At 39.8% G+C, this 23,045-nt stretch overlaps 1 protein-coding gene across 1 annotated transcript in view; it reads right to left on the bottom strand.

Moving 5' to 3' along the window:
- Positions 1-23,045, bottom strand: part of PRKCE (protein kinase C epsilon) — a 657,089-nt gene that overhangs the window by 371,557 nt on the left and 262,487 nt on the right. The gene's annotated exons all lie outside the window — the stretch shown is intronic.

Below are 23,045 nucleotides of genomic sequence, written 5' to 3'. Positions count from 1 at the left end.
AATTTACCCTATTCATCTTTATTAGACTATGACTGCTTCTCCACCTAAGAGAGGGGAACCCTTTTAGAATCCTGTGACTTCACATGGGCTACTTAGTCATTGATCAGCAAAACTAAACTGCTCCTTAATTTTCTTTCTTTCATCAACTTATTTTTGCTAATCATTTTAAATTAAATAAGTTCCAATTTTCCTAGGCCCTTTTGGCACAGATGTGTGTGCCTCATTGTCTCAGCTCAAACTGGAAGGCAAAAATCTGATTTGTTAATCAATCAGCAAATATTTGCTAAGCATCTATAGAGGTCTCAGCCTTGGGCCAGGAGCTTTGCAGGGAGACAAAGAAGAAGAATTCAGGGCCCTGACCTCAAGAAGCTTATGGTCTACTTAGGGCAATAGCAAACACCCATTAAAAATATACAGATACCTATTCATGGCTAAAAGTTGGTGAGAGGCAGATTTAGACTTACTGTCATCAGTCAATCAGCACGCAGTTATTAAGCATTATACTATGTGCCAAGCACTGCGCTATGTTGAGAATACAAAGCAAAGCAAAGACAGTGACCCTACCCTCAAGATGCTCCCATTCTAATGAGGGAGGCGACATGCAAATTACCATATAGACAAGATATATGCAGTGCAAATGTAATGTGATCTGAAGGAAGGCACTGAGGAATGAGGAGTAGGGAATGGCTCCTTCAGAAGACTAAGATTTGAGTGGAACCTTGAAGGAAGTCAGACAAACAAAAAGTGAGGAATTTCTGGCATGGGGCATGGCCAATGCAAAGTCATGAAATCAGGTGCACAAGGACTGGACAAAATGCCCATGCAAAAATGAAATGCTCTCCCTACAGAAGTAGTGGGTTCCCCCTCAGAGGAAATATTAGAGGAAAGACTTGAGGCCCACTCATCAGCCCTTCTGCAGGGCGTGAACAAGATGGCATCTGAGGTCCCTTGCAACTCAGAAGTTCTGTGATTCTGAGATGAGTGAGGAAGGGATATCTTTCCCTGATGATTAAGTTTTTGACTTTAGGAAATGTGCTACCTGCTTTCCAATGTTAGGAATAAAAATTATATCTCTCAAAGAAAAGAAGAGAAGATCATCTTTTAGAACCTAGCCTGTTAAAAGTATTTGGGGGGGGGGGGGGTGGCCAGGTAGCACAGTGAGTAAGAGCACCATCCCCAGAGTCCAGATGACCTGGGATCAAATCCAGGCTCAGACCCTTAGCACCCACCCAGAAACACCTGGCCGTGTAACCTTGAGCAAGTTACTTAACCCCAATTGCTTAGGGACGGCCAGGTGGTACAGTAAGAGCACCATCTCCAGAGTCAGGATAACCTGGGATCGAATCCAGGCTCACATACTTAGCACCACACCCAGAAATAACTGGTCGTGTAACCTTGAGCAAGTTACTTAACCCCAATTGCTTTAAAAAAAAAAAGTATTTTGATTTAAAAATATGGTCATGAAAGTAATAAGGCAATGCGTGACACCACTAATATGTGAGCACACACAACTGGAAAGGACTGGAGGAATTCAGAAAAAGGAAAGGCCACCTCTGACTGGGGCAGTCAGGGAAGGTTTGCATTTATTAAGAAGAGTAATTTTAACAAAGGAGAGGGCTTAATAAATGTCTGCTGAATTGAATTCATGGAGGAAGCAGAATTAAGACAAGTTCTGAAGACTGAGTAGGATTCATATAAGCACAGAGACAGGAAAGAGGCAGAATGTGCCAGGTGGGTCAAACCACTTCAACCACTGCTTCCCTGTAAGGACTCTGGTGGAGAGAACCCAGGACCCAGAGTCTCAGAATTGTGGTGTATATCAGATCACTGATCTTGCTTATAGCCATCACTGAGCGGAAGCACCCTTTGTGGAAAAAGAACTTTCCATTCCCACCAACACTAACCATGGACCAACTACCACTAGAGTTTTTGGGAAAAGCAATGCCTCCTAGACCACCAAGCCTGCTACTGGCTCTGTACTCCAAGGTTCCTACACAGGGAAGTATCTGATCTTTGTGGAGATGTGACCTATCAATCACCTCTGCAGGTGATAGAGCTCTCTGCTTTCTGAGGCATCCCAACTACTGAAAAAGTTCCCACAAGCAAAGTCCCTTGTCTCTGTCCAATAGTTCAACATCAGACAGGGCCCCATCAATGAAAATGGCATTAAAGAAGATGCATTATTACTATCTGCTTTGCCACTGTGCCCTAAGGCCCTGGGTCTTCCATCAGACTTGCAGATGGTACATCCTATCTGTCTCTCCCAGTTGGAATGTGAGCTCCTTGAGATAAGGGACTATATTGCTTTTCTCTTTGTATCGCTAGCCATTAGCATAGTTCTTTGAACATAAGAAGCACTTTATAAATGTTTTTTCATTCATATATTTGTAGGGAAGTAGAGTGGGCATGCCAATGTTCCCATCACACTGGTCCCACTGGGCATTCCCATGAAGCTAGCCATTTTGGTGCCTGTCCTAATTTGCCATCTAGATCAGAAGCTCTAATAAATCACAGAATTTCTGAATTAGAAAGCATTTAAGAGACCCTTTAGTCCAACCTATATGCCCCAAACAGCCTCCACTATAATACATCCTAGAGTCAGTCATGAAAACTTTGCTCAAGTGCAAAGTTCCAAGGCAGTTCATTTCATTTTTTGAATAGCTCTCATTCTTAGGAAGTGTTTCTTCTCTTTCTTATGGCTTCTCCACAGCATCCAGCTCAGGGCTGTGCCCAAACCCACTGAATAGTGTTGACTTGATTAGTTACAGCCAATGCCTGACTAATCAGAGACTGACTCTCCCCCAAAGATTCTCTCCATCCTGTGGCAAAGTATTCCCTCTAGTACCTTATTGCCCTCGTTAGGGCTGAAGACTCACTGGACTGTGTTCAAGCTAAAAAAGAAAATGCAGTCTGAATACAAAATGATGTACATAGATAAAAATGGCTAACACAGTGGACATTGTTAGGAAAGTAAAAGTAGGCAGTCACACCCACTTCTGAGTCTGCTCCCATGCTGTGTTTATGAGGAGCTGGGCTTGGCAAGCAGTTGGAGAAAAGAACAGAAATTCCATCTGCATTTTCACTGTGATGACCCCATGCAAATCCTGTGAACTTGACAACTGAAAGCTTGGAGAAGCTGCCTCTGGGAAGTCATCCATCAATGAAAGCCTTGGCACATGCATGACTGAGTCAAAGAATTTTAGCTCACTGTGCTTTTAAGAGCAAAATGGTCCTGGTTGCAAACTGTGAGAACAATCCATTCTAACGCCAGTGTGTGGTGGGAAATCTGCTCCACGTAAACTGCCCATTTGGCCCAAAGTGGATGTCACTTTGTAAAGGGATGGATTGCCCTTATGTTAATCTGCATGGGAATCTCCTCAGCTTGAATTTAGCTACAGAGCCTCATTCTAAACAGTGGTTACACTCAAACTATATATACCCAGGAGCACAGGCCTGGTTAATAAAATCATCACTTTAGTTTGTAGTAGAAATCTAAATTAGTCACACCCCTCCCTATAGATTCTGTGAGGGGAGGGACCTCAGAGGTCTAACCCAAACCTGAACAGACAGATGTACAAGGTCTGTAGGGAGAATGGACTTGAACCAAGAGTACATGTGGCCAAAGGGTTGATTCCCATCTCCTGAGTGGTTACTCAAAGCCCCTTTCTCCCATCATGGAGCCTGCATGACATTCCTAGGGATCCTTTTCTGATGTATTCTTTCATGATTCCTGGTGTAGCTCTCTGCAGGGATAGCTGTCTTTCTTTGCTGAAGCTATCGGTCCTCCTCAGCATTTCTCTAATCTCTGAAGACAGACATTGCCATCAGTCACTGCTGCTCCAGAGACAGTTACCAAGGTCCTGACCCAGTCAATGACTGAGCAACTCAATCTTCCTGCTCCCCTCTCCAAGGTCAAATGTCTCTCAGGGCTCTTTCACGACTGAGGCCTAATATTACTTGACTGCTACTGGAATGCACAATTCCAAACTGGCTTGCTTTATTGTACAGAGGACCAGAGGGATGACTGATCCTTTCATGTAAACTGACCATTTGGCCCAAAGATCCCTCTCACAAGGCATTTCCCACATGTCCTTCTTGTGGGTAATTTGCCTGGAGGTCCAGACAAAAGATCTCCAGGAGTCTCTTTTATCCACAAGGCACACCAAATATCTCCAAAAATCCTGTTCACAAAACACGTAATTCCACTGAAGGCTCAGATGTAAATTTCTTCTTGATCTCTTGAAATTTGATTATGAATTTGATTATGGGCTACCATATTATTCTCTACTAGTTTACTGTATTTTAGTCTAACTTCCAGGCCAAACTGAAAGCTTCTTGTGGACAATATAACAAAAAAAAACCCAAGAATTACAGAGCTGGGGGGGAAAAACAGCAACTTTGAGACCACCTGATCCAACCACCTCCCTTTTTTATAGATGAAGTCACTGAGCTGCAAACGATTTGTCCGAGGTTACGTAGTTCTTGGCAGTCACAGCTAGAATCAGGAGCACCTAACTCTTGGCCCTACTTTGTGAATGATCATCTCATCGGGGACTTTTTCTAATCCCTGTTGTTGTTTAGTCATTTTCTAGTCATGTCCGACTCCTCATGACGCCATTTGAGGTTTTCTTGGCAAAGATACTCGAGTGGCTTGCCATCTCTTTCTCCATTTTATAGATGAGGAAACTGAGGCAAACAGGGTTAAGTGACTCTCCTAGGGTCACCCAGCTAGCAAATGTCTGAGGTCAGATTTGAACTCGGAAAGATGAGTCTTCCTGACTTTACTCTATCCACTGTGCCACCTTAACTGCCATTTTTCTAATTCCTACCTGAGCCCACTTAGGATATGTTTAGTGTATTGAAATACTATTATATAGTAAGCCCTCTGGAGCTTGAATTTAGATTGAAACCCTACTTCTAACGCCATATATCTGTGAGTTCTGGCAAGTCATTTAACTTACCTGGGCCTCAGTTTCCTGAAGAGCCTCTGAGCTCTCTCTCTTTGGATCTAAGAGCCTATGTAATAGGAATGTAAATTTTAAAGATCTTCCCTGCCCCTAGGCTAAAGTGCACCTGGAGCCTGGGGTGGGAGGCTTGTTTTTCAGTAGATACTTCTTGATTGGCCAGTGAGTCAATAAGATTGTTACATTCTCTGAGCCAGGAGAAGGCTATATAAGCCCTGATGTGTAGCTTTGTTTTGGGGGCTCACTTTGAGAAATGTTCTGTGATTTGATCTGGATTCTGGGAAGCCATTGTTGAAAGCCCCCCCTCGGCTTTGAAAAACCCAGATGTTGAATCCCAGATGTTGTTTGGTATGGGTGTAATGCTTGGACAGTTTGGAAATCTGTCTACTTGATCTGTTTCTGTCTTGATAATTCTGTCTGTATATCTGAAGTTCGGGGTGCTGACCTTTTTCCCCTGAACTAGGTAAACGATACATATCTGACTGATTAAAGTAAGCTTGTTAAGCCATTTTGAGTTATCAAAGCAGATCGAAGAACCTGTGTTGACAGACACCCTGGGGATGCTGGAGTGCTTGCTGCTACAGCCTACGAACCCTGAACTAGGCACTAGGAGGGAGACACATAAGAAATGAATGGGACAAGTATCCTTCTTGGACCTGGCATTCTATGATGCTCTGAGATTCCTGGGATTCAAGCAATTATAATTTGACACTGCCATGTCCAAGCAGACACAAGAAGCAGCCTGTTTAATTGTCATAGGGAGAGCTGATAGCAAAGTGTCAGTCCCAGTCATCATTCTTTTGGTCCTTCCATACAATAGCAAAATAATAGCACGGTGGCTATCATTTCCCATAAATATGAAATCAGCAAAGGTATTTGATCAATTAGTCCTGAAGAATGGCATGTTCTAAACTCATCCTTCTGGTTTTCTAATTAATGTCAATTTTCCATAACTTGCAGTTCTTGAGTTTGCTTAACATGAATATCTGGTACTGTTGCTACATGTTCAAAAGGAGGAGGAAAAACGTTTTAAAGACTTATGATTCACTGTCAGGGAAGCCTAAGTATCATTTTAAACTGGATGATTTCATTTCAGAGTTTAAACTAATTCTCTCCAGATGCATTTTGTCTCTAACACATTGACATTTTGTTTGAGAGGCAGTGTGGTGTACAGCATAGCATTAGACTTGGAGTCAGGGAGACCTCGATTTGAATCCTGCCTCAGACACTTCTTAGCTATGTGCCACTTATGGTCTTCCCCAGAAGAAAGTGCTATCTTCTTTTCTGATCCTGAAGCAGCCTTCACGACACAATCATGTAAGAACTTATCACACTTTACTTTGCATTACAGTTCTTTTTGCTCAAAAAAAAAGTCATTAAAGATAGAAAAAGGAGGTGCGCTAATCATATCACAAGAGAAAGGGATAGCAGATGACCAGGCCAACTGCTATACTACTACTAATATATATTTTGCTTTTTGGAGGGGGAAGGTAGGGCAGTTGGGGTTAAGTGACTTGCCCAAGGTCACATGGCTAGTTTTTTGTGTTAATTGTCTGAGGCTGGATTTGAACTCAGGTCCTCCTGACTCCAGGGCTGGTACTCTATTCACTATGCCACCTAGCCGCCCCTACTAATAATATATTAAAAGACACAAAAGAAAGTTTCCAGTACACCTTCATTTACCGTGTGACTGTACAACTTCATCATGCCCACAGGAACCTCACCACCCAGAAAGATCAAATCAGCATTGTTATTCATACCTCATCAGTATCCTCTGAGCATGGGACCCATCTCAAAGGAGGGTAGAGCAAAGAGTTCCTCCTAACCCGGCTTCTCTTCCTTTCCCCCTGGGATGCACTACTTTGGATTTTTTCAGCATTTCCCCCTCTCTCAACTACCACCCTTTCCCATTTCAGCTTCCTTTTCTATGTTGTCTTCCCCTACTAGACTGTAAGCTCCTGGAAGGCAGGAACTGTCTTTCTATTTCATATTTTAATTCCCAGTTTAGCACAGTGCCTAACACATAGTAGGTGCTCAATAAATGTTTAGACTGACTGGTGTGAACCTCCATGGAGTATTTAAGGAAGGGTGTCCTTCCTGACATACCCCATGGAGGTTCACAGCAGTCAGTACAAAGGAGTTTTAACCTGTAAAGGAAGAATGAAGTATCTACATTGGTGAGGTGTCAAAATAGACTTGTCTTAACAACTCTATCAAAGTGTAATTCTCTTGACAGAAGGAGTCATATCTTGTGCTTTTTCTGTATTCTCCCAGAATATCTACTATAGAGTCCTGTCAACAGAGGCATTTTAATAAAGTCAAAAGAGAATGATACTTGGGATCATGAATGACTGGGTTTGATTCCTGACTCTGACACTTACTATCTACATGACTATGAACAGGTCACTTAAACTACTGGCATCCTTCAAGGCTCAGCCCAAGTCCCATCTTCTAAAAGAAGCTTTCTCAGGTCCTCCTTAATCTTACTGCCTTTCCTCCTATTTATCCTGTCTTACATGTCTACTTTATCAGGAGTCCCATTGACTCTTAATGTTAGTTTCTTAAAAACAGGACTTTTTTCCTCCTTTCTGTATATCCTCAGTGCTTAGCACAGTGCCTGAATAGGGTACTTAATAAATGCTTATTGACTTGACTAGTGGAGCCTCAGTTTCCTTACCTGCAAACTAGGGGTGGTGATACTCATCCTGCCTGCCTGCCTGGATTGTCACAAGGAACCTTTTGCATGGAAGCATATAGCTCCAAGGCCTAAAGTTGAATTACAAATATTGAGAAATAGTATATGGCAGTGTCCTAACCTTACATCATTGGTCTCATTGGAATTAAGGTCTAATCAGTCTTCCTTAAATAAAATTATTCAATTAATAATTGAATATAATTTAATAAATGAATATAATTGAAATAACTGAAAATGATTCAGTTATTCAAAATCAATTCTGGAAGGGTCTTCATTCCCTGGAACTAAGAGACTTGGTCTTTGTCTTTATGGACTAACTGGAAATTACTTTGTTTAAGAGAAGCATCTCTTTGGTTCTTAGAAGTAGGATGAAAGGGACATCCCTAAAGAGGGTGTGATCGGTTTCAGCAAGATATTTTCTCCAAGGGTGTGTCATCTGTAGCTATGCTTGATAAATCAAAATAATAATAATAAATGCTTTATCAATATTGCTTCATTTGATTCTCACCACAATCCTGAGAGATAAGTGCTATCATCATCTCCATTTTATAGAGGAGGAAACTGAGGCGAACAGGTTAAGTGACCTGCACAGAGTCACAGAGCTAATAAGTGTCTGAAGACAGATTTGAACTCAGATGTTCCTGACACTAGGTCCAGTGCTCTATGCACTGAAGCACTTAACTACCTAAAAAAACCCTAAACCACCCCTGCCCTAAAACTCAAACCATCTACCTTTGTGGTATCACAATCTCTATAAAATGTAAACTTGGAAGTCGCATGGGAGAGAAAGGATGTTCTGATTAACCTAGGGAACAGAGAATCTCTCTCCAAGCAGTAATGCTTATATATTAATAGATTGTCTCTTAGAGACCTTGGCTAAAATGAAGAAGGTAGTTTTTCTTCCACATTTGATAACCTCAAAGCACTATAGAAATGTGAGTCAATATGGTTGATTCTCCACAAATTTGTGGATCAAAATGTAATTTATTAGTGACAACTGAAGTAATTTGAAAAGCTTTACTCTTACCAGCTAAAGCAGTTCCTGCTCCTGAAATCACATTTTTAGGGAGCGCCATGCAAGCCAATCTTGATTAGTAGCTTGCCTTTGGGGAGGAAAGGGAGAGAGGAAGGAGGGGAGAATGCATCTAAATATTTTTAAAACACAATGTTTTAAAACTCATGTCATCTGGTGTCTAGAAGTGAAATGTCTCACTCCCAGGGGTTCAAAGTTCACTGCAGTAGCAGGCACTGCAAAAGGAGAGAAGGTGTTCCAGAAAACAGACAGTACCAAACTCCATTTCATTGGAGAAATGCTAGGATTTCACAAGAGCACCAAAGCCCCAGACATGTGCTAAAAGGTCCCCCCATTTGTTAAAGCCTACAGTGAGATAAAGAAGCTTCAGAAAAAAAGAATTAATGGGATGGCCCTAGTCAAAAAATGCTTAAAAAACAAAAAAAGGTCAGTGGAGAACTATAGAGCAAAGCATGCAATTTTAATCTGAGCAAGCCAAAGGAAGGGATAGGAAGGCAGAGGAGGGGAGGGAAAGGGAGGCCAAGAAATGCTCTCGGTGTCAGAGGAAGCCAGTCTAAAGCCTGCAATTTCAACTTTAATATATTAATGCAATCAATAAAGCCTCAGGAATTCAGAAATAGACCAATAATTAAATTTCACATTTCTGTTTCATCTTAGATAATCAAGCTTTTGGCATTTATTATCTCATCGGATCCCTACAGCAAACCTGTGAAATAGGTTAATATCATTACTGTACAACATATAAGAAAAGTAGGGCTTGAAAGAAGGAAAATCACTTGCCCCACGGTTGTTATTCAGTCACGTCCAACTCTTTGTGATCCCATTTGGGGTTTTCTTGGCAAAGATACTGGAGTGCTTTGCTATTTCCTTCTTCAGCTCATTTTACAGATGAAGAAACTGAGAATTAAGTGACTTGCCCACAGTCACACAGCTAGTAAGTTTCTGAGACAAGATCCAAACTCGGGATGAGTATTCCTGATTCCTAGGCCTGGCACTCTATCCTCTGTACCTCCGAGCTGTCCTCCTTACTCAGCTAGTCAATGGCAAAGTCAGAGTTCAGTCCCAGATCTTTGTCCCCCCAGGACCAGTGCTCTCAAGTCCAAACTTGTTCACATATAAAGAAACTATCACTGGAACCAAGCAGATTTCCAGGATTATTTCCCTTTGGTCCTTGTTCCAAGTCTACCCTCTCCAATTAGCTTTGGTATATGGAACCTCAGGTCTGTTTCTAGGGGTTGTTGTGGAGAGCTGTATTTCAACAATTCTGCATCAACATTCCCAGACATAAAAGTCAGTTATGGGTGGGAAACCCCCTACACCTTTAAACCAACCATCCATGCGTCCAGTTCACCCTCATTCTCTGGGCTCTTACTGAAAGTGAATCCAGGTTTCAGACCCAGGTACTTGGACGCCAAGTCATATACCAGACTGCCTTTTTGCTGTCATTATCAAAAACAATTCTCATTGCTAAAATCTCTAGAGAAGAACTTTTGTATTATTAAGATGATAAAATGAAAGAATCAATAGCCCAGGTAGGTTTTAGAAAAGACCCACCTAGTCAGGTTCTGGTACCAGGCCAATAGCTTTCTGGATAAAGTCTGCTATCTCTCTGGCCTTCAAGTACTCTTATTTTTGAGATAGTAACATCTACCTTATGTATTTAGAAGCAAAGATGAGAGAATTTAACAGATCAATAGACATGAAAGGCCATTAAAAAGGGGAGAAAAACACGAGAAAAAGGCTTTATTGTTATCATCAGCACCAAAATTATTTTGAGTGCTTGCTATATGACAAGATAAGTGCTTGCTTAATAACACCTAAAAATCATGAGAAGAGGGATTGTGTTTTCTCCTTGTTTATACTGCTTTGAAACAAGCACCTTAAAGTCTAAACCATGCACGAGCTTACATGTATGTGTATAGTTATATAATGGACTCATAGATCATTTCCAGCATAGCTGGAGATGACATTCTAGCATCTTCAGACTTCTAAATGTCTGCAAGTTCAGCCCTGCCATGAGATTACAGCAAGTTCTGGGCTTGGGCTGTCTTTATTTTTTCTTATTATTACTTCCTTGTGTTTTCCTGACCAAACCACTTGGTAGGACTACAACAATGCTTTTTTCTGTCACAATTCTTCCCAAGATTACTCTGTTCACTTGCCAATCACTGGTTTTTACTTTCTTCTGTGATATCCACAAAACAGACTGCCCCTCCCTGTTTGGTTTTCATTTCACAGATGTTTATTGAGTTTTCTGTGAGGTTATCATGAACCTGTTGGAATAAGGAACTGCTGCCCTCACATTGACTCCATGGTCCTCTACACGGTCTCTGAAGAAAGGCAGGCAGAATTTTCCTCTCCCTGGGTCAAGTCAATCCTAGGACCAAACCGGCAGAGATGAAGAGAGACAGCCTGCTATATTACCAGCTCCCAGGGCACAGCCTGCCCAGGCATGGACTACAAATGTGGGGAAACCTTAATGGAACAATACTGTGCATTTGTGCAAACCAAATATATAATAACACAAGTTGTCATGCCTGGGCTGGTGGCAGCTGCAGAAAACAAGTCACGAGGCTGGCGTGAGGACTAGAAGAGCTAGCTGGAAAATAAGGAGGAAAACAAAGAATAAAGGTCAGAATGGGATGCAGGTAAAGAATCATGGGGTCATGGAGTTGGACCAGGAAGGGGCCATGGAAATTTTATCCAATGCTCTTGATCCACCAATGAGGAAACTGAGCAATTTATCCCAGGTGGGAGCTGGGACAAGAACCAAAGTCTTCTGACTCTAAACCCACTTTTGTTGTTATTGTTCAGTCATTGCAGTGAAGCCTGACTCTTCTTGACCTCATTCAGGGTTTTCTTGGCAAAGATAATGGAGGAGTTTGCCATTTCCTTCTCCAGTTCATTTTAAAGATGAGAAAACTGAGGCTTAAGTGACTTACTCTGGGTTATACAGCTAGTAAGTGAAACTGAATTTGAACTCAGATCTTCCTGACTCTAAGCCCAGCGCTCTATCCACTGTACCACCTAGCTGCCCCAAAGCTAAATCTACTATTTCACTATGAAAATTGGTGCATGCACACACACACACACACACACACACACACTCACATTCAAATGGAATTCCACGAAGCTATTCATTTCACTACACAATTTGTCAACATGAGATCCAAGACAAAGTTTTCTCAGGAGTTCCACAATGCATTGCACCAGAGAAATCCCAATTTGAAGACAATTCTAGGTGAAGGGGCATACAGGATTAGGGACTCCTCAGTACCTTCCTCAAAAAGCACAGCTAAGGGTTTCAGCCTTGAAGGTTAGGGAGATAAGACAGAACCCAGTGACTTTCATTGGCTTCCTTCTACTTCCTCTGCTTATCCCATGGCCCTATGTTTCTCTATCCATCTATCAACTCCCCCCACTCTCCCTTCCACTGATCAGAAATGGATCTGATCATAAGGCTCTGAAGCCAAGAACGGACCTTAGAGTTAACTGAGTCCAATACTCTCATTTTACCAATGAGGAAACAGGCCCCAGGAGAGGAAGTGAGACATCATGATCTTCCCCTTATGATAACATGAAGACTGCAAATTCTGAGAATAAAATTTGGAATGAAATGCTAGGCAGCATGGGTAAATGTTTAACAGTCAGTTATATGGGAGGGGAAAAGATGTATGGATACACTTTTAAGTTTAGTCTTCCTTTATTAACTTTTCTCTGCCACTTTCTTTTTTGTTTTCAAATTTATTTTAAACATAAATACAAAAATATGAAAAGAAAAAAAATATTGCCATGTACACAGCAAACCATAAGAGGGAATTCAATATAAAGCAATAAATTTCCATTTCAAAAAAACCTATATAATGAATGCTACACATTATTTTCAAAGCTGCCCATCTTTTCTTTGCTTCCTTGTAGTTTTGGCCTCTACTGTACACCTTTTACTTTATTATTTTTCCCTTCCTCCCTGATCCCCCAAGAAGGCTACAATTAAGTTCAGATATTATTATAAATATATACATGTATATCCATAAATATGCAGATGTATACATATATACTCAAACACACATGCATAAGGGGCATTATGCTTCTTTCTACTTGTCATCTATTTCTCTGAAGGTGGATTACATCTTGCTTCATAAGTTCAAGGCTTTCCACATTTTCCTAAATCCTCCAGTTCATCATTTCCTATACCACCACAATATTCTGACCCAATCACATTCTATCTAGAAGATTGTCTATGAGAGTTCCTTCACCCCCTGCCATTTTCTGCATTCCCTCTATTCTTGGCTCCACAGATTTTATTTATACAGGAAAATTTTAATCTAAATAACAAAAATTATCCATTTTATACTAATAGTGCTCTCGCCTCATAATATGGTTTAATACTACTGAATCTAATTCCTTCACATCCTTTCCCCCAGGTTTCCTTGAAGTTCCTGACCCTCTGCTCTTCCAAATGAGTCCTGTTATTTTTCTCTGACTCAGTAAGATAACTTTTTACTAATTTAATTGAAATGGCATTACATAAATAGATTAATTAGGTAACACGGTCATTTTTATTATATTAGCTTTACCTACCCGCACACAATAAACACTACTTCAACTATTTAGATCTAACTTTGTTTTTGTATTTATATTCATATAGTTCCTCTGTCTGTTTTGGCAGGTATACTTTCATACTATTCTTTATATTGTCTAGTTATTTTATATGGTCTCCACCACTTTCTTAAGTCTAGCTAATTAACAAAATAAGAAATCAAGCCCCGATTTGTAGTATTTGCCTACTTCCACGATGTAAATGCTCAAGATTGAACATTTAACAATTGGCTCTCTGAACTGGTATGAGGCTGGGTCCAAAAAACACTCCAGCACTCCTGGTGAAGTGATCCTCAAGACCACCTGCTCAGACCCCCTCATTTTACAGAAGAGGCCTGTATGAAATGGCTTACCCAAAGCCATATTTAGTAGCAGGGCTAAGAGTACAACACAAGTCCTCAAGGTCTTACTCCAGGCTTCTTTCCTCTATATTGCCTAATAGCCAACTGGCAATAGCAGCAAGAGCCTTACAACAGGGCTGAGAAGGGCATGGGGGACACAGGTGCATATCAGTGCACAAGATTTCCTTCTCATCTCATTAGGTCTCAGTCCTAAGTTCTCCAGAACTGCCCCAAGCAGCCTCTAGGACACAGAGGAAGGCAAGTCAGTAGGTGATTAGGGAGACCCACCTAGGTGCTAAGAGTCCAGTGGAAAGGATAAGGGATTAAGGAAGAGTGTGTTCTGAGTATATATTTGAGCAAGATAAGAGAGGGAGACAATACTATGGACTGGGAGTAAGTTTGTGCTAGATCAGGGTGAGAACCAGGGCCAGAAACAAAGAGCTCCATGCAGTAGTAGTATGCTTTGGGCATAAAGTGAGCTTGAACAGATGTGGTAGGAGCGGCCTGAGAGGGACAGTATGGTGAGAATAGAAAATGCATCGGGGGTAGTTAGTTAGCCTCTCCTCTCCCTCCTTCCTCCCCTCTCCCCCTACAGTATTCGATACACTATTATCTACTAAGCAGTAGTTTAAGTTTCTGCCTTACACAGGATAGCTAAGCCATGAGCTTTGGAACTCTTAATGGTTTGTTTTGGACAGAGCTCCTGAGAGCACTGGATGACCCAGGGCACTAAGCAACAAGGACGATTTCCAAGCAATTGTTTAGGCTCACTTTACATTGATGCACCATAATAACAACAAATTTCCCTCTTTTAAAAGGAAAAGCAAAGAGAGGAAATGACTGAAGTGGAGGAAGCCATGATTACCAACATCTCTGCCACCACCAGACACACCACAGGGAGAGGAGTGGGGGATAGGAGCACGTACTTTTTCTTCCCAATACCAATAGGCCTTACCCACAACAATGGCAAGGAAAGGGATGGGCATCTCCCTCCTTACTCCTTGCACACTTGCAAACCCTATACTGATTTTTTTAAGCTCTAGAAAATAACCCTGTTGATACCTGTACTGCTAGATTGAATGCTCTACAGGGTCAGGATAGTATCTTACCTAAATCGTAGACTCTGACACCCAGCACGGTGCTCTGCACACAGCAGGTGTTTAATTAATGTCTTGCGTTGCATTATACTCAACAATGACTGAAGCAGACCCAGGTTTTGCTAGGAACTAGCAGGGTTCTAAGTGGGAAGAAAATCCTTTGGGACCATTAATTTAATGCTAAATCAATTTCCAATCTCAGTTCTATTAATGAAATATACTTAAGGTTAACAGTAAAACAGTGGTACAGAAGCAATTTAAACTAAAAAAAGAATGGCTAATTTGGAAAGTGATGTTTTAACTTCCCTTGAATCCACCATGAAGGAAGGAAGAAAGGGTGGGAGGGAGGAAGGAAAAAAGGAAGGGAGGGAGGGAGGAAGAAGAAAACAAAGGAAGAAAGAGGGAGGGAAGGGAGGAAGGGAGGAAGGAAGAAGGGAAGGAAAAAAGAAAGGGAGGGAGGAAGAAGGGAAGGAAAGGGAGGGAGAAAAAAGGAAGAGAGGAAGAAGGAAAGAAGAAAGGAAAGAAATGTATAAGCAGGTTTTTTTTTTAATTCTTTTTATAATCAAGGTTATATAAACCCAATGCATTAACCAAAGATTCAATAATTCATTTCAGTGGGCATGTATTAAACAAAACTCAAAATACTACCTTGCTACAAACTACAAAAAAACAAAGGAAATTGGGGAGAGGAAAAAAGATCATTATAACCTGGAATGGGGACAGGGGGAGAGGGAAAGGTCTCATGGAGGAAGTGATTGATACCTGATACCTAGAAGATCCATAAGCCTGATAAATTTCTACAAAGAATGTTCTCAGAAGAACTTTGCAAGTCAAGTATGTCAAAACTGTGTATTTCCTTCTATTAACAGCTTTAAAATATATCTGAAAGAAGGTCGCTTTTTCTCAACATGGGGTTGTCCTGAAAATGACTTCTTTTTTAAAAATAAATTTTATTGGTATGTATAACTTAAATTTCCTCTACTATCTCTCCCAAAGAGCCATCCAATATGGCAAATAGTATTTTTAAAGAAAAATGAACAAGGAGAAAATCAACAAAATTGATCAATGCACTGAAAATATCTGAAAATCTACTCAATGTACCTCACCCATGGACCTTGCACCTTTGCAAAGAGTGGAGGGAGGGGAGTTTCTTCTCATATCTCTTCTTTGGATCTATGCTTGGTTTTTGGTCTTTGTTTTTTTGTAATTTCTGCAAGTGCCTCTTGGCAGAAGCCAGAGAATGTTCTGAAATATCAGCTGACCCAGAACTTGCATTAAAAAAAAAAGTTTTGTGTAGAGAAAAAAAATCAACCTCTGATTTTGAGACATCACCCCAATTACTTTCCTCCCCTCATTTCTCCAGCTTGTGGACAGGTCCCTTTGGCAATAGAGAAACATGAAGATTTCCTGGATAATTCACACCAAAGAAACTTCTTTTGCCCTCCAAAATCAAGGTCAGACATAGTCTCTCTTGGAAAACTCTGAAAAGTTCACTGTATAGCAGGGTTCCTAAACACCCTGCTTCTCCTGACAGACTAAAGTGAGAAGAAAAGGATCCCCTCTCCAAGCCCAGCTTCAATTTGGGAGCCTGTGGAGCAAATAGGGCAAAAGAGACCCTGGTGAATCTTGGTGCACTGCTTTTCTCAGCTGCGGCACCTTTCTGACTCCTCAAGAGCTCTGCCTAATTTTGATGATAATGATAATAACTATCATCGATAGAGCTCTCTAAGGTGGCAAAGAGCTTTCTATGGTATCTTATTTAACTCTCAAAACAACCCATTGAAGTATTATTATTTTCCCCATTTTACAGATGGGGAAACTGAGGAAAACTGAAGTTAAGTGACTGGCCCAAGGTCACACAGCTAAGTGTCTGAAGTCACATTTTAACTTAGGTCTTCTTCACTCCAGGTTTAGCACTCTATCCCCTACATCACCTAGCTGCCTATATTTTGAACATACTTATTTTTATGTACTTACATTTGTTCACATCATCATTCCCTATGGAAGCAAGTTTCTTGAGTACAAGAAATATTTTAATTTTATCTTTGGATCTCCATCATCTAGCACCCAGTCCATCACATTGTGACATTTATTAAATGTTTTCTGATTGATGTATTGACCTTCAGTAACATCAACCTTCTGGAAAACAATCACAAATGTAAAAGCAGCAAAAGCTTCTGAGCAGCCAAAACAGTCATTATGAAGACCATGAAGTACAAGGTTTAAACACTTTACTCAACACCAGAGTCCCTTGGACCATCTGTGTCTTACTGACTTTTATTTAACACAGAATTCTAATGAGCTTGGTTATCACAGTTTCCCAGCTCACAAAATCACTGCAGCATAGTAACAAACTAGAGAAGCAGGAAGGAGACTGGACTACCAATGGGGGAGATATTCTCTCAAGAGACTGTTTACAAGAAGAGAAGAAACAAAAACATTTTTTAAACCCCCCCCCCAAAAAAAAGCAGCCATATGTACCAAATACAGAGTAAGACTTGATTACTGTGTGAATGTGTTGAGTTCACTTCTTTCTCTTTATTATTTTAAATTCTTTTTATAAGGGACAGCTCTCTGGGTAGGGAAGGAGGGACAGATTGAGAAATAAAAGTTATCAATAAAAACTTTAAAAGCAGTTATAGGAATTTAAAAAGCACAACAGTAAAGGGCCATTCAGTTTAAGAATGACTAGTCAGGAGCTCCAGAGGGCATGGCTACATTATTACATATTATCACTAATTTATATGCATCATGATCATCTTGTACCATCAAACCTACCTACAAGCATCTCTTAGGTCCACACAAAGTCAGGTCCATCAAACAATAATTTTAAAAATTAAATTTTTTAAAGGTTAAAATATATTTTATATATTCTATTGAAGAAGGCAGGCAAAAATATACATTTGAGAAAGACTAGATTGTAAACAATGAAATTTTTCTTATTTTCAGTTTTTAGGGAAAACTTCATTTCATGGATAATTCATTTATAGGTAATATTCACTTCTCAATGATATCAGAAAAAGGTCATTTCTGCATTAATTAAAGCATATGACTCTATAGCGATGTGAGCTTCACCCTGCATTCTCTCTATATATGACAAAATTAAAGCAAATCTTGCTCTACACACAGATTCCTTCCATTCTCTGCTTCTGCTTCTCTTGACAGATGCTATATATAGAGGGGAGGAAGATGGGAGTATGTCAAGTGGGTTAGTGAGAACTCCCACAGACCTTTACAGGAGTAGACCTTTTTGAGTACCCTTACCGATCTGAACTGCTGACTTATGAGGTAGGATAGAAAATGAAATCCCCTGCATCTGTAAGACAACCACACATCTAAAGTACTTCCATTATCATTTTAAATTTTTGCTTCTTCAACCTATGGTATAGTAAGGGTGAGGTGGACTATCCCAGTTTTACAGACAGAAAGACTAAGGCCTACAGAAATAACACTTCCCCCGATGCCCCCAATCCTGTTTTTCTCATACTTCTGACAACTCTTGGAAAGTATTCTTCTGCCTGAAATTACAAATACAATGCAGATTCAACGCCATCAAACAATGATTAATAATTGGAATCAAAATAATCACCAATTCTCCAGAGCTAGAAGGGGCCTCTGAGGTTGTCTAAACTCCTGAGAGCAATAAGTCCTTCTTTAGGACCTTTGAGAAATGACATTCAGCCATCACTCAGACACTGCCAGTGACAGAGAACACAGAACATCGTGACAAAAAAACAGATCATTTGGACAATTATGATGATTAGGTAAAGGCATCCTACCCTGAGCCAACACCATTTTGTCTCAAAACTTTCTTAGTGCTGCCTTCTTGTATATTAATAGCCATTCATATTCTCCCTCCCTTATCTCTCTTCTCTAACCCAAATAGTGACTTTTTCACTCAGCAAACACTTAGTGGAGGACTTTTATGTAGAAAGCATTGTGCTAGATACCCTCAATAGCATGGTTTATTGACCCTTTTCATCTGGGTAGCCTGCCTCTGGGACATGCTATAGTTGGACAATATTAATCCTAAAGTGGGGTGCATAGACTTGCAGACATCTACAGAGGTGGCATGACCAAGACATGGTAGAATGGAACTAGAAAGTGATCCATGAGCCATGCCCCTGGGATACCTGTCATCTTTTTTTTTTTGAGGGCAGTTGGGGTTAAGTGACTTGTCCAAAGTCATAAGGCTAGTAAGTGTTAAGTGTCTGAGGCCAGATTTGAACTCAGGTCCTCTTGACTCCAGGGCTGGTGCTCTATTCACTGCGCCATCTAGCCACTCCAATACTTGTCATCTTGCTAGAGAGAGAAGAAATCACCAATGATATGAGACACCACATTAAAAATATACAGAATGGAAATGGAAGGCTAGAACAAAAATCTATTATGTTTCAGGTTACTAAAACAGTCAGAGCTGCAACTATGATTTCCAATTTGTCAATAATACAATAACGTCAAGAAAGACAAACAAGGAAACTATATGATGTTAGAACCGACTACTGACAAGGGAGACAAAAACTATTGAATATCTGCACTTTCAAAGGTTATAACATCTAAGTTCTTAACAGAAAATCTAGGCAAATTACAAGAAGACAATGCTAGAAATATATAATAGGCTTTTTTTTTTTACTATTACTCTTTTAAAGAAAATAAAATGAATCTTACAGAAAGAGGAACAAGAAGAGAAATAAGGGGTTTTACAAATTCTTTGAAAATTAGATTTGACTTGTCTATGACAACTTCTGAAAGGGAATGTTAAAAAATGCACATATATTCAGTATCCTTTAGTACCTTTCTAAAAATTTATCATGTGCACAGAAGAATTATAAATGTAAACGCACAAAAATAATAAACATACTTTACAACCATAATACAACAAAAATACTCACTAATAAAAGAAACATGAGCAAAAGATATATCCCTAATGGAGAATAAGTAATAATAACCTGACTGTTTTCAAAGAATAAATCATAAAAACAACAAAAACTCTGCTAAACAGAAAAATGACAACACAAAAATCCAAAATGTATAGTATTTAACTATAAGTAGTTAGTTTTCAGAGGAAAATTTTTTATCTCTGAAAACTATAAAAAGCAAAGATCAAGGAATTGAACATTCAAATAAAAAAGACTAAGAAATTTAAGAATTAACCCTAAAATAATTACAAAAGACAAAATCTGGAAAAGAAATAGAGAAACTTGAAGAAAAAAAAACCAAAATATCTATTTGAAAAACAAAAAAGACTGACAAATCAACAAACTATTTGCTAGTCTGATCATGAAAAGAAGAAAGGAAAATCAAATTACCAAAATAAAAAATGAACAAACTAAAAAGGAAATAAATAAGATTATTAGAAACTACCATGCACAATTATATGACAATAAAACTGAAAATTCAAAAAATTGGATAAATAGCTATGAAAAGATAAAATATGCAAAATTAACAAAATAAGAAATAGAAATCGTGTGTGTCTCTAGAGGTCTGTGTGTCTAAAAGAAATGAAGTGAATTCTAAATTAAATGCCCAAGAGCAAAATCCCAGCTCTAGATTAATTGACAAGTGAACTTTATCAACTATTTGAAGAGTAATTATATGTATTACAAAAATTGTCCTTGGGCGGCTAGGTGGCGCAGTGAGTAAAGCGTTGGCCCTGGAGTTGGGAGGACCCGAGTTCGGTTCCGGCCTGAGACACTTAACACCCACACAAAAATACTAGCCATGTAACCTTGGGCAAGTTACTTAATCCCAATTGCCCTCCAAAAGGCAAAAAAACAAAAGAAAATTGTCCTCAAAAACAGAGACAGCCCCATACCAGACTCCTTTTATGGAACTAATATGATTCTGAGATCCAAATTAGGGAGATTAAAAAAAAACAACAACATACAAAAAGAACTACAGACCAATTATACTAAAGAATATGAATGCAAACATTTTTAATTAAACACTTGCAAAGTATATCCAGAAAATAATTTACTATAACCAAGTTGGATTCATGCCTGGGATATAAGGATGTTTCAACATTCAAAAAACAATTCTCCTAATTAATCATACAAATAGTAAAAAGAGCAAAAACCTCACTATCATTTCAATAGAAGTTGAAACATCTTTCGACAAATTACAGCTTCTACTTTTATTTTTTAAAATCCGTAAAAAAAGCTTTGTTGTGGTGGGTCCTTTCAATATGATCAAAAGCATTAATCTAAACCAAGATCTAGTACTAATTGCAAAGGAGAAATACTAAGAATTCTCCCCATGCAAATAAGAGAAAAACAAACAAGGTCTCCTTAGTCTAGCAAGGCTACAGATAGCAGTAAAAAAGGGAAAGAGAACATTTAATTATTCAATCAATCAATGGGCATTTATTAAACACCAAGTTCTAAGCACCATATTAAGCACCAAGAATACAAAGATACAAATACAATTTTACTTTTTTTTTGGTGGGGGGGAAGGGCAGTTGGGGTTAAGTGTCTTGCCCAAGGTTATACGGCTAGTTTTTGTGTTAAGTGTCTGAGGTCAGATTTGAATTCAGGTCCTCCTGACTCTAGGGCCGGTGATCTATTCACTGGCCACCTAGCCACCCCCTACAAATCCAATTTTAAAAATGCAATATAAAGTTACAAATTTGATACAAAATACAATACAGTCCCTACCTTCAAGGAGTTTATATTCTTGTTTGTTTGTTTTAAGGAGTTTATATTCTAATGAGGAAGATAACGTGCACAGATAAGTATGCTAATAAAATATACAAAATAAGAACAAAGTAGTTTGGGGAGTTAGCAGTTTAGGGGGATCAGGAGCAAAGTCTGCATGCAAAAGGTGGTCTTTGAGCTAAGTCTTAAAGAAGAGCAGGTATTACAAGTCAGGAGAAGGATAGAGGGCATTCTGCCAGAAGAACCAATGCAAAGGTAAGGAGTAAGGAGATAAGCTATATGTATATGTATCCAACAGGCTTCTTCTGCAGCCAGGTCCTCATCCAGGGCCTGGATGGCTGAATTCCAGAGCTTGTACAGGAATAATATGTAAGACTGGAAAGATGAGATATGGCCAGGGAACTCCAGGGGTTTATAAAGGAGTGGGTTGACATGATCAGAAATGGAATGGAGGATGGATTGGAGCCCACAGAAGCTTGAGATGTGGGGTGGGGGTGGACAAAGAGGAAGCCACCTACCTCCCAGGGTTACTTGAGGACCAAATGAGATAATACTTATAGGGGCGGCTAGGCGGCCAGTGAATAGAGCACTGGCCCTGGAGTCAGGAGGACCTGAGTTCAAATCCAGCCTCAGACACTTAACACTTACTAGCCATGTGACCTTGAGCAAGTCACTTAACCCCAATTGCCCTGCTTTCCCCCCTTCAAAAAAAAAAGCAAAAAAAAAAAAGAGATAATATTTATAAAGTATTTTGCAGTGTCTTGTACATCATGACTGCTATATTATTATGCACTATTGGTATTTGTGTTAAGAAAGGACTAAAAGAAAAATAAATGCCAATCACTTGGGGAATGGTTAAAAATTGTGCTATACAAATATGATGGAATATAATTGTGTGGTAAGAAATGAAAAATATGAAGAATTCAGAAGGCTCCTGCAGCAAGTGGTCACCAGGCTGCCTAAGGAAGGGCAAACTGGCCTAAAGAGAGCAAGTCAAATCTTGTGTGCCAATCACAATGGGATCAGACCCAGGAATGGTCCCTGTACTTTGGGGTAAGATAAGGACAGTCAATCCCACCCCCAAAAAATCTTATGATAAGTTCTCAATGAGGGGTGAGAGACTTAAGAGACTTAAATGCTTAGTAGCTCAGAAGCATCACCACCCGATGAAGGTATGAAGTAATTAGTCACTTTCAATGAAGTCCACTGATACCTGGTTTTCTCTTTCTTCTTGTCACTGCCCTTTAGTCAGGCCTTATCTTAGGTGTCCTTAGACCCTGAAGTTCCTTTCCTCCATGTCATCAGTATCCAAGCATGAGAAGTCACTTTTCTCATCTGTTATCAGATAACTTGTCCCTTCCAAAGGCAACAGGCAAGACAAGGAACAGGTGCATGGTTTTTGGTCCTCCCAAGATTTGAGACCACTGAAAGCAGATGGAATATGAGCCACATGTCTCTGGCTGTTTAAAACGTGCATTGACCACAGATACATAGGGTTATAGCATCTGGGGCCAGAAAAGCCTTCTCCAGTCCCCTCACTTTAGAGACAAGGAAACTGAGTGTCCCATGTCAGGGTCAGAATTTGAACCTAAAACAACCTTGACTCCAAATCCAGTTCTCTTGTAGCACACCCTTCTATAAGAAGCTTTTCCTGGTCCCCCCC

This window comes from Petaurus breviceps, unplaced genomic scaffold (genome assembly GCF_028583685.1).
Source record: "Petaurus breviceps papuanus isolate PSGF00001 unplaced genomic scaffold, PetGlider_PUasm1.0 90842, whole genome shotgun sequence".
NCBI classification, from domain to species: domain Eukaryota; kingdom Metazoa; phylum Chordata; class Mammalia; order Diprotodontia; family Petauridae; genus Petaurus; species Petaurus breviceps.
Note: the sequence above shows the minus strand (reverse complement) of the source record. Positions and strands in the feature narration are given on the sequence as shown.